Here is a 12239-nt window from a genome sequence, read left to right on the forward strand (position 1 = left end):
GTTGCTACTGCCTAAAAATATTTCCATCTCTTTGAATTATTTACGAAAATTATTTCCTTACCTGGGAAGATATGACATTTTCAGCTTTTCTGTTAAGAGCATAATTCAACCACCCCTTTTATGAAGCTTTAAGAAAAATGAATATGCAGATATAGTTCTGCTCTCACAAAAAACGTAAGGAGAAAAATCTACTTCAAATTATATGCATAATATGCTTATTCTGGGTATATTTCTTTTTTAGAGAAAAAAATAATTCATTAGTCTGTTAGCATATGGACAAAGCTACTAGAAATAAGTGACAAAATTTGCACTATGGAAGCAGACAATATAGCTTAGTGTCCAAAGATGGGCTTTACATCCATATAAGCCTGAATTAGAATTCCATTTCTGCCTCACACTAGCATGGTAAATTCAAACATTCCTAAGCCTCAGTTTTCCCATTGTGAACTGGGAATAACAATGTATACTTCATCAAGTTATTACAAAGACTAAATGATATCACTTTATCCATTCAACTTTCATTCATCTAATATGGATTATGACATATGCCAGACAATGTTCTAGACATTAGGGACACAGCAATGAATAAAAGATACAGACCACCGAGGAGGCGACATTTGTGCTGAGATAATGAAGGATAAAAAGGAACCATCCAGCAAAGAGCTTTCTAGGGTGAGAGACCAGTGTCTTAGAAGGAGTTTGACAAAATGGACTAATTGCAAGGAGGCCAGAGTGGCTGGCAGACTGTAGAGTGAAGAAGACAAGTCTGGGGAGACAGGCAGGGCAAACCCTATAGGACCCATTTCTCACTTGGTCATCATTTACTAGGACCTGTAAGTTTACTGGCACACAATGAGTCTAATACCATCTGTTTTATTTAGCTCAATCATATTTTCTCTCTCTAGAGCTAAGACTACTTGAGCTAAGACTCTTAGCATCAATTCTACCTAAATCTATAGGATCAATCTTGAAATCAAACAAGAAATGTGAAAAGGCTACAGAACACAGAACATCATGGTGAGTGACACTTTGCTGGGCTACAGATTCCAACCATGGGTATCAGGATTCCACTCAAATGTCCAGATGGGACAAGTCATATCTCATAAGTGCATGCCTCATGAGCAAACCAGACTAGCCACACTGTTGCTAGATAGATATACCCTCACCACAAGCAACAAAGCTACACATGCCCAGTGGGAGAGAAGCAAGGTCAGGGAAGGGGGTATCTAAGAGTTTAAACATTTTCCTAAAAGGTACCCAGTCATCCAAAAGAGATTATTAAAATTGAGAGCATCAGTGATGCTCTAAGTGGGCAAATGTAAAGTTTGTTTCCTAGCCATGAAGGAGTTCAGAGTATACTACCCCAAAATACACTGATCTGGCGTAAGGATTATTTTGAGCAGAAGGCAATTTAGAAAAAGCAGACACAAGATGAGGTCTCTGCCCACCCCTCTATCTGCCTGAAAGCAGAACATAAATATATAAATTCCCCGAGTGAAGGTGTTCCCCCATCCCCTACTTCCTATACTGCAGAAAACCACCTGATCACTGCAGACAAGATGGCATCAAGAAAGAGTCTACACAAATAAACCTTGCTAACTGGCCCTTATCTGCAATTACTTTCCCTATATATTTTCCTTTACATAATTTGCCACCCCTAGAAACTCAAAAGAGCTTTTCTGTTGTCTTGCCACTTCTCTACAAATATGCTATTCTTTTGCTATATTCTTATGCTATATAAGCCCAAGTTCTAACTGCCCTTCTGAGTTACTCACCACCGAGATCTCTGTCTATGCACGATGCATATGTTTATAAACTCTGTGTTTCCTTTGTTAATCTGTCTTTTGTCAGTCTAATTTTCAGGGTCCCAGCCAATGAATCTAAGATGAATGGAGGAGAAAAGTCAAGCTGTTCCTCCCCTGCACCCATCTACCTTATGTTTAGTAGGCTGAGAGCTCATTAGTTCTTGAAACGCAAGAGGGAGGAGATGTGGGGATATATATATATGTATGGCTGACTCACTTTGTTATAAAGCAGAAACTAACACACCATTGTAAAGCAATTATATTCTAATAAAGATGTGAAAAAAATAAATTAAAAAAAATAAATAGATATAGGACACTTCAGTTTATCTACTTCTTCTTGAATAATTTTTCTACTCACCATGGATGATATTTCTTTGCTTGCCTAGTATTTTATTACTATATGATCTTTTTTTAAAAAATAAATTTATTGATTGATTTTATTTAAAAAACAGAAACAATTCTATTTATAAGTCTGCTAATAATTTCTTTCTAATACATACATAAGACTTCAAGTCATTTCAATCTGTGTGTATATTATATAACAAAATGAAAATATCATGTGGTGTTTAAACAGAATTCTCTGCTGAGAATCCAAAAGCAAAAAAGGCAGAGCATATTAACAAGGTATTGCAAGCAGATCATTTGCATTAAGAATTTTCAATCAAATTTTAATTTCAGTTGCTTATTTGTAACAAAAATGCCTCAAAATCACTTAGGTTTAAAAACAACAAAAAGAACTGATGATTTAATTGTAAATGTTTCAGACATGTAAACTTAATATATAAAAATGGGGAAAAAGACTTCTTAAAGAATAAAATATTTATTTTAGTTGATTTCCCTAACCAATCCAATACATCCTTTCCTCTCTCATCTATAATGTTGACATTATAATGGTTTCAGTTATTATTTTTCATTTTCATAGCTTTTTTCCTCTGAAGTAATCCTTTTCTGGGAAAGAGAAGATAACCTAATAGATTTTTCTATCTTTAATTTCGTGCGTTCCGTGAATTTTTAATGCTAATGCTTTAAAGAATTCCTCTTATTTAAATAAGATATTTGATAAAAAGGTATTCCAGATAATCTTCCTACTAAATCTTTAACAGCAAAGCTTAAAAAAAAAAGTTATTACCATATGCTCTTTAATGCCTAAAGCAAATATCTAGTATGGAATTGAGAATCATAATGAGGTCAATCTCAATTCCATCAATGTTATGTTCTATTAAAATCAAATCCAATCACATTCCTCATTTCAACCCAGCATGGCTTGGCTTTGAGGTATGTTCAGAAATGCACTTAAATTAGAAGAGAAACATTAACATTTTATCATATGAATACCACTAATGGCTCAGAAGATTAGCAGTCACACTTTCTAGAGACTTCCTCTACTAAAAATGTATTTTTAATAATATTCCTATACGCCTAACTACAACTGTGGGAGGTGTGGTTCCAACTAACAAAGTTCAGGAACTCTTGGTGAAAAAAAAGAAAAGAAAGAAAAACTGCTATCAATGAAAACCCCTTAACCAGAAATCCAGTTTCATTTGCCATTTTCACCAGAAAATGATTCTTCATTTACAACATCCCCCATTGAGTGAGATAAAGTGTTACAGTTCTCAGGTGAGCAACAGATCATCCTCCATAGATTATTTATGAGTTATAACTTGAATTTGTTATTTTTAGGAGGGCTTTTTTGGGGGAGTATGGGAGTAGGGGTTTAAATTTTCTCTGCTGCCTAATAGGAAATGATAATACAAATTCATTACGATTCCACTGCTCTCTCTCTGCTTTGTCTGTATAGACATACAGCCCACGAGCTCAAAACATCAAGTTACTACAACCTGTCAACTTGAGTCTGAAGAAGGTTGGTCTCACCAAAAACAGTTTCAGAGTTAACCCTGTTCCATACACCAACGATGCATACATCACTGAGAACAAGGAAATATGATAGACGGTCCTTAAGTTATGGCAGGAATGTATTCCTTAATACTTTATTTCCTTTGAATGAATTCAACTTTTTGAATGCCTAAATTATAAGCAGCATGGTTCTAGATATGTCAGAACCTAATGGAGATTTTAATATACACCTGAAGACCAGAAATGCAAGGAATCAAAGACACTTTAAACTGTAAATTCTCTTAAAGGTCATGAAGAAGGAGTCATTTTACATTTGTAGGAACTGTAAAGCCAGGAGAGTTTAAGTGCCTTTGTACAAATCACAAAGCTAATTAATATTCTACTGGGTCTAGAGTCCAGAAGCCTGACTCTCAGTCATTGCTCATCTTGAATATGAACAAAGAGAAAATCTGCAGAGAGGGGATGCTGGGACACAAAGTATGCAGACATCAATGCTATGAAAAAAGGTGTGGAAAAGACTCAGGGAAGGGCCATCTTTTCTCTCTGAATTTCAATGACTGCTGAAATCACCTGTTCCTGGAGTCTTAATCCCTAGTAATTTAAGACAGATCAGATATGCATTATTACAAAATTTATTGAAATAGGGATTCCACTCATGCACATGAAGGAAACCAAAATATGTCATGCCAAAACATTCCTCTTTGACACAAAAATTATTTTGAGCTGAAGGCAATTAAGAGGCAGCATGTAGGAAAAGCTCTCTCTACCTCCCCTGTTCTGCCTAAAGGTAGGATATAAATTCTCCTTTTATTCAAAACAGACTCTTATCAACCTAGAGATGGCAGCAGAGGAATCTGTAAACAATCCAAACTCCATTAGTTCTCTCCCTTATACTTACCTTCCCACAGTTTACCGCCGTGGGAGCCTAAAACCTCGTTCCTTTGTCCTGTCGTTTCTCCACAAATTTATTGTTCTTGGTTGAAGATGGTATATAAACCAGAATTCTAAGTCACCACTTTGAGCTACTCTTTATGAAGTTTTTTCTCTTGTGTGATGTGTGCTGCTTGCCTGAAACTGTTTTCCTTTGTTAACCTGTCTTTTTTTCAAGAGTCACAGCTGAAAACCTAAGAAAGATGGGGAGAGGTAAAGTTCGGCCTCCCCTACGCATATAAATTCTTCAAAAGCTTGAAAAGACCTTTACCATCCTTGAGCTCTGTAGAGCTGTGAGCTAAAAAGCTAAGCACGGAACCGGACCCCCCTGGAATGCACGATACTGCAGTTTTAGTTGAAGCTAGGGGTTCTCTGTTCATCAATTCTGGGACCCTTTTAGGAAGTCTTCTCAGAGGAGTCATAGCATCTGGTGGTCACACATTGGCCCTGAAGCTCCATATCTGCTTTATGAAAACAAGTGAAAGTGTGGAAAGAGAAGGCAGTAGGAATAAGGGAAGCAAGAGAGTCAGAATTAGGGAACTCTAAAGAAGGGAGCAATTTCAGGTGGGGATCCCTACATTTTGACATCAGCAACAAATTTTTTAAAATATTTTTTAACCCCCTCGTTCCTTGCTATAAAGGTTATTCTGTAATGCTAAATATATATATATATATAGCGTATTGTGCCTAGCCCAATTAAATTTTTTCTAAGACTATCATTTTTAAGAGCTCTAGAGAGTAAATTAGGTTTCTTTATTTTTATTAGTATTCAAGTGCTATACTAAATCCGTTGCAGGAAGGGGGATGCCTTCCAGGGCCCGAGAGTGGGCTCTTGTCTACCACTCGGAAATGAATTGTCCGAGGAGACACACGTACTGATAAAGAAAAGACTTTATTGGGAAGGGGCGCCCCGGCAGACAGAAGCAGGGTAAGGGAACCCAGGAGAACTGCTTGCTCTGCCACGTTGCTTGCAGTCTCAGGTTTTATGGTAATGAGGTTAGTTTCCAGGTCGTCTCTGGCCAATCATCTTGCGTGGCCTATATTTGGTCTGACTCAGGATCCTTCCTCGTGGAGTGCACATCTCTCAGCCAAGGTGGATTCCAGCGAGAAGGATTCTGGGAGGTTGGTCATCTCCTCCCTCTTTCGGCCCCTCCCGAATTCTCCTGGTTTTCGGAGGCAACACCATGTTCCTCATCAGGACCCTAACAACTCTATTGTCAACCAGTTCTTTATTCTAAATCCAAGTACTGTATATGTGAATATACTCTTAAATATTTGGTCAGTAATTATGAAAAACAGTTCAAATATGCCTAAATTCTCTGACTTTACAAGTGGGGATAATTTGGATGAGAGCTGTGGACACTCATTTTAAAAAACTAAGGAAAAGTAAAGTTAGAGGTTTTCTTCCCTAACTCTCCACCCCCATGAAGTCTTGAAAATATATATATTTCCCAGAGAGAGACAGAGATGGAGAGACAGAGAGACAGAGAAAGAGGGAGAGAAGGAAGGAGAAGAGGAGGTGGGGGGGGAGACCCATAGAGCCTGGGACAAAGGGTCAGTAACTCTGAGTGCTTCGATAAGAACCCATTAAATGCTGGGAGGGTGGCTGGAAGAGCTGTAACTTTATAACTGAAACAGAGCACAGCACATTCAAAAGCAGTTTCTTAAGACAGAAGATATTAAAATATTCACTATGTCAACAGAAAGATTAAAGAATACTTAATATCACACTCTTCATAATAATGAAAAATGGAAAATAACCCAAATATAAAAATAATAAAATAAAATATTTACTAAGGGAAAGGGATTGGTAGATGGAAATTCTTACAGTAAAAAATCTTTACTAATTTTAAGACTTACAAATTTTACCAATATTATGTATATTTAGTGTGCTACCTTAATTGCTTTATTTGAATACTCATAAAATATTTATATAAAAGCATTCAGTGGATTACTCTTTACCTCTATCCCCCAATCCTATTTTTTCTCATTAGATCTCAAATAACTCCAAATCTAAGTTGGCTACTTGAGAGGCTTTCAGAAACCTAATCATTATGATAAATATACCTCGCATATTTTCTGTTTTTTGTAATTTATCATTATGGCCTTTGTTAAATTGTTTCTGAAATCCAACTATTCTATTAAATGTTCCCTGATGTATTAAAAAATTTATTTTCCCACTCCAATTAAGAAACTTCCATTTCTCACCCCTCACTTGCCTTTACCTGAAAGACACTCAACTGTTTCACTCTTACCAAGCAGGACTTTTATAACTTGTATTGTTAATATTTCTGCAGTTTCATATATAGCCTGTATATATTTTTGAAAGCCACTGTATTTTTGTCTTATTCAGGTTAGTCTTTGTTAACCTAATCATATTGACAGTGTTCAAGTTAACACCACCAAATTTATGGTACTTAAAAGCATATTTTAATACCAATTACTAGTTTTCTATCCATTAATGTGACAAGGCTAAAAATTCAATGCTCTATATTATTTTCCTCCTATTCTGGATGCTCACAAATTTCAATGCTTCCAAAATGTCATACCTTTCCATTATCCATGACCTATAACCTAGATTTTTACAATCCAAGAAAAATGTTTATAGGGCAAGATGAAGAAAGCATATAACCTTTAATGGTAAATTTTTAACAAACTATGCATAAGATGGATCAGGTAAAATTAGTTTAGAAATAAATATGCTCATCTGCTGAAGGATGAAGATTTACTCAAGGACACGTAAGCAACTTATGGGAGTGAAAATATAAATGAAAGAAAAGGAAAGGAAAAGGAAGAAATGATAACAACCACCTATTTTCTAAATCTCCAAATGCATGTTCCACACCAAAAAAAAGACATAGAAAGGCACACACATACACACCTACTCCACATCACACACTTCTATACCCTTTTCATATTAATTAAATTCCCCTTGAATTAATTTTATGACATAGTGTGTTAGGGATGGGAGATGGAATGGTACCCTTCAATACAGTAAGCCGCTCTTTGCTGGAATTGTAAGTAACCCCTAAGTCCTCAGAGAGCCACAGAGCTTTGCAAATTTCATTGATCTCTTTGATTGATGTAAATTGCAAGTGACTCTGTATTGTGTCAGGCAACTCTCAAATGGTTCCAGCTGACTCTGCAGTGAGCCACTACATGGTCCAAAGCACTATAAGGAACATGTCACATCTTTAACCTCAAGCAATAGAGCTCAATCTGCCTTGTTTTCAATTAAACACCCCCTAAGTAATTGTACTCAAGATTTGAAAAGTTTTTGCTTCCTTAACCAGCAAGAGCATGTACTAATAGCATTGCCTTTTATAATTTTGAGAATAAAAACCATTTGGGAGACCTGAGAAGAAAGGTAGCCTTCAAGGTGGAGGCCTCAAAGCAAGGAATGAAAACATGAAAGCTGTTATGGTCCGCTTTTGACATCTTAGAATACAGAATAATGGTCTCAGCTCCTGTCCTCATTCCTCCTGTGATCAGAGCTCCATTTGCAGTTAATGGCGACTCCTTCTACAGGAGGCCTTTCTGAACAGTGTGGATTCTCTGTGGATTCTGAACGGAATCATAGAACTGAAAAGCATCACTGAATGTAGTCTCTTGGTTGCTCACCACTTGCAGGTTCATGGACAAAGGAGAAAAGAGAAGCAATATAATCTGCAGGTATTCCAAGAAGCAAGCAGGCCCAAGAACGTACCCAAATGACACAAGGCAATAGAGATACAACCTTCATGCCATGAGGTTCAATCCTGGCTACCTCGCTTTACTAGCTACAAGAACTTGAGAGGGTTTCTTAGTCTCTCTAAATAAGACTTCTGACATTTCTTTTTTTTTTTTTAACCTGAGAAAGTACGATGATAATTCCTACATTGCATGGCCATTGTGATTATCACATGAGATAAAGAAGTCTGTAAGACACCTCGGACAGGATGAGTCACCTAGAAAGTGTTTAGTAAAGGGTAACTGTACGATGACAGTAGCAGTGATGATGATGAAGGGAACGCTGACATGTGCTGGCCACTGTTATGAAGACTATTCACAGTCCGTTATGCTGTTACTGGCCCTGGAACTTTCACAGACCCTGTTTGCTTCCTCTTATCAGCTTCACCAAAATCTTAGCATTTCATTTTGAGAAATTAGCCAAAACAGTAATGCCTCCAGGGAGACTGCACTAAACCCATCTGATTTGGACACCCTGCTTCTACTACTCACATCAAGTAGAGCAAAGGGTAGATAGCTTGGTGAAAGGCACCTGGAGAAGCTGAGGTCTAAAATGGGATTTAAAGATGCTTGGGTTTCCACATATTCCAGACACTGTGCTAAGGGATGAGGGTAGATTTATAAACAAGACATAGTTACAGGCCATAGAAATGTTCCCAGTCTAGACTTAAAGCTACACCAAAATTGTGGTAAGAGCTGTAAAAGAAGTATGTATAAAATTCTGTGAGAACACGGGAGGGAGAAATTAATTTTTTTTCACATCTTTATTGGAGTATAAATGCTTTACAATGTTGTGTTAGTTTCTGCTGTACAACAAAGTGAATCAGCTATAAGTACACATATATCCCCATATCCCCTCCCTCTTGAGCCTCCCTCCCACCCACCCTATCCCATCCCTCTAGGTGGTCACAAAGCATCGAGCTGATCTCCCTGTGCTATGCAGCAGCTTCCCACTAGCCATCCATTTTACATTTGGTAGTGTATATACGTCAATGTTACTCTCTCACTTCATCCCAGCTTCCCCTTTCCCCCGGTGCCCTCAAGTCCGTTCTCTACATCTGCATCTTTATTCCTGCCCTGCCACTAGGTTCCTCAGTACTGCTTTTTTAAATTCCATATATATGCATTAGCATACAGTATTTGATTTTCTCTTTCTGACTTACTTCACTCTGTATGACAGATTCTAGGTTCACCCACCTCACTACAGATAGCTCAATTTTGCTCCTTTTTATGGCTGAGTAATATTCCATTGTATATATGTACCACATCTTCTTTATCCATTCATCTGTTGATGGACATTTAGGTTACTTCCATGTCCTGGCTATTGTAAATAGAGCTGCAACGAACATTGTGGTACATGTCTCTTTTTGAATTATGGTCTTCTCTGGGTATATGCCCAGTAGTGGGATTGCTGGGTCGTATGGTAGTTCTATTTTTAGTTTTTTAAGGAACTTCCATACTGTTCTTCATAGTGGCTGTATCAATTTGCATTCCCACCAACAGTGCAGGAGGGTTCCCTTGGGAAAAATTAATTAAATCATGGGAAGACAGAAGGAGAAGTTATATGGAACATTTCAGTTATAAAATAACATCTGAGTTGGACCTCAAAAGGTGAGTACAAAAAGTTCCCTAAAAGGATCTTACCACACCATTGTGTCATATTTACACAAGCACACTATCTCCAAGGAGTACTGGGGACAAAGACAGCTCCCACTGAAATGGCAATACATTATTCCACTTATGAGCAAATAAAGGACAAAGAAGTAGACGGGAGTAGCTTACATGTAGCTTTTCATTTGTTCCAACGGTGATTTTTAATCAAAGCAAGCCTGGACGATGTGAGCACGGAGGCAATTTGGGGTGCTAATACCAGCTCAGGTGGTGGTCAGACTACATTTGTTTCTCAGTGCTGGGATTGCTGGGTGATTAAATGAACTGATGATTGCATATCGCTTTGAAAATACACAATGCTGAACAAATGCCATGAATTACTGTTGTTCAATTTACTCAGGAGACAAACTTGTCTCCAAACAGAAGGTCTCTGAAAGATGGACTATGTTTAAAGACATTTAGGAGCTTTCTTTTTCATAACAAAGATGAATTTTTAAGCTAGATTTATTCTAAAACCATCATAATGCCTAAGGATAATGTTTTTAAAATGCCATTATAACGGAATAAATCTGAAATTGCTCATAAATGCCACTTACAGGGAACTTTAGGGAAAAAATGCATTAAACTAAAACAGTTGTGCCATCTCACTTAAAAATAAATTATAAGAAAAAGAAAGCCTCCCATGGGAATGGTAAGCTGTGACAGCTGAGAGGAAATAAGAAGAAACAAATTAAAGCTATCTAACCTATATAAACATATAGAGAGGGTTCTTTGTAAAAAATGATGGAAGAAACTGCTAGAAGAAACTCATATTTGATAATAATCAATTATTACTTTACTTCAAATGGTTTTCAGCAATGTTTGTAAGTCTCTACCAACTGTATCCAACATTTACAAAAGGTTAAATGGAAATGTGCTTAGTCCTGTAACAATGGTGAAAATATTGATATGTTTTACATTATTATGCTTTCTAGTTAATACAGTAAATTTAACTAATTCAATACAAAATGTACTGTGAAATTGATAGGACAGGTGTAACCTCTTTTTTTAATTTTAATTTTTAAAATTTTTAAACAAGCAATTGAGGTGAAGAGAGATTATATATGACTAGAAAGGTTAGAATCCCAGAGCAGATAGGTGTCAGAATCTAGGCAACAATTTATTCTAATTTCCAGGCTACTGACCTAGTAGCACTATTTTCAAACACTGAGAAAATCCTGTAAAAATCTTTATCCAAATAGCAAAGTTTTATGACAAGCTTTAAAAGAAGTAACAAAATAGATCATTTTTTGATGTTATAATAGACTTAATATTTATAGTATTTAACTTTTTAATTAATAAAAACTGTTTTAAGAAAAATATTATTTATGTAATAAAATGGAGAGGTAACACTGAATTAGACAAGCCTTTCCCAAACTGTGTTCCTTGGAACACTCATTCCATAAGATGCCAGTAAGTGAGCAGTGTGAAAAAGCTTTTATGGTAAAATATATTTGAGAAATGCTGCTTAGTAAGTCTCTTCTTTCTGACTCTCAATCTATATTACTATGCAAAAAACTCTGAGAACATCTATAAACAAAAACCTACGGCCTCCAAAATTCACATATTCTATCTCTCTGCTTCTTAAACTGGAATACACATTCACCTGAGTTAAAGGTAGACTACCATGTGACATAAATATCCAAAACTACAAAATAAGTATGGTACACACCTCTGGTGTGACAATTTTAATTGTTATTTTGCTAAATAAAAGATGTAAAACATAATTTTTAAATTAAAACAAACAAAAAGCTATTACTTCAAAGCACTTTTGCTCGTGAAAGGCTGCTCTATCCTACAAGCAGAAGCCACTTGCCTCTGCTGTGAAGATTACTTCCATGGAAATTTTTGAGAAGGAATGGAATCTGAAATCTGGGGAGAATTGGCATGTCCAGCATTGAACACAAGTTATATGCCTTCTTAGGTTTGGATTTATCAGTTACAAGTAAAAAGGAGGAGAACATGCCTAAAGTAACACACTGCATTGAAGAAAGCTTGTTTGCCCACTCTATCTTCTGCAGAAACCACATGTTTCACTGTCACTGTAAATGCAAACTGTAGTCCTAGTTATCCATATTTAAACAAGTTCAGGTATGAATCTTTCCCATCTGTTTTAGGGTAAGCATTCAATTCTGTCAACTAGTAACTTGCTTATAGCAGGTTGGAGATGAATTAGCAACCACATTGGAAAGAAGTTTCCATAATTCCTAAGAAAGCTGTTCAGTAATCTAAATATTGAGAGACGTGGATCCCTTTGTTTCTCGAACACAT

At 36.5% G+C, this 12239-nt stretch overlaps 1 protein-coding gene across 1 annotated transcript in view; it reads right to left on the reverse strand.

Annotated features, from left to right (window-relative positions):
• Positions 1–12239, reverse strand: part of LOC309629777 (uncharacterized protein) — a 212711-nt gene that overhangs the window by 166500 nt on the left and 33972 nt on the right. The gene's annotated exons all lie outside the window — the stretch shown is intronic.

The sequence above is a fragment of the Balaenoptera borealis genome (assembly GCF_965194805.1).
Source record: "Balaenoptera borealis genome assembly, chromosome: 5".
Taxonomy (NCBI): Eukaryota; Metazoa; Chordata; class Mammalia; order Artiodactyla; family Balaenopteridae; genus Balaenoptera; species Balaenoptera borealis.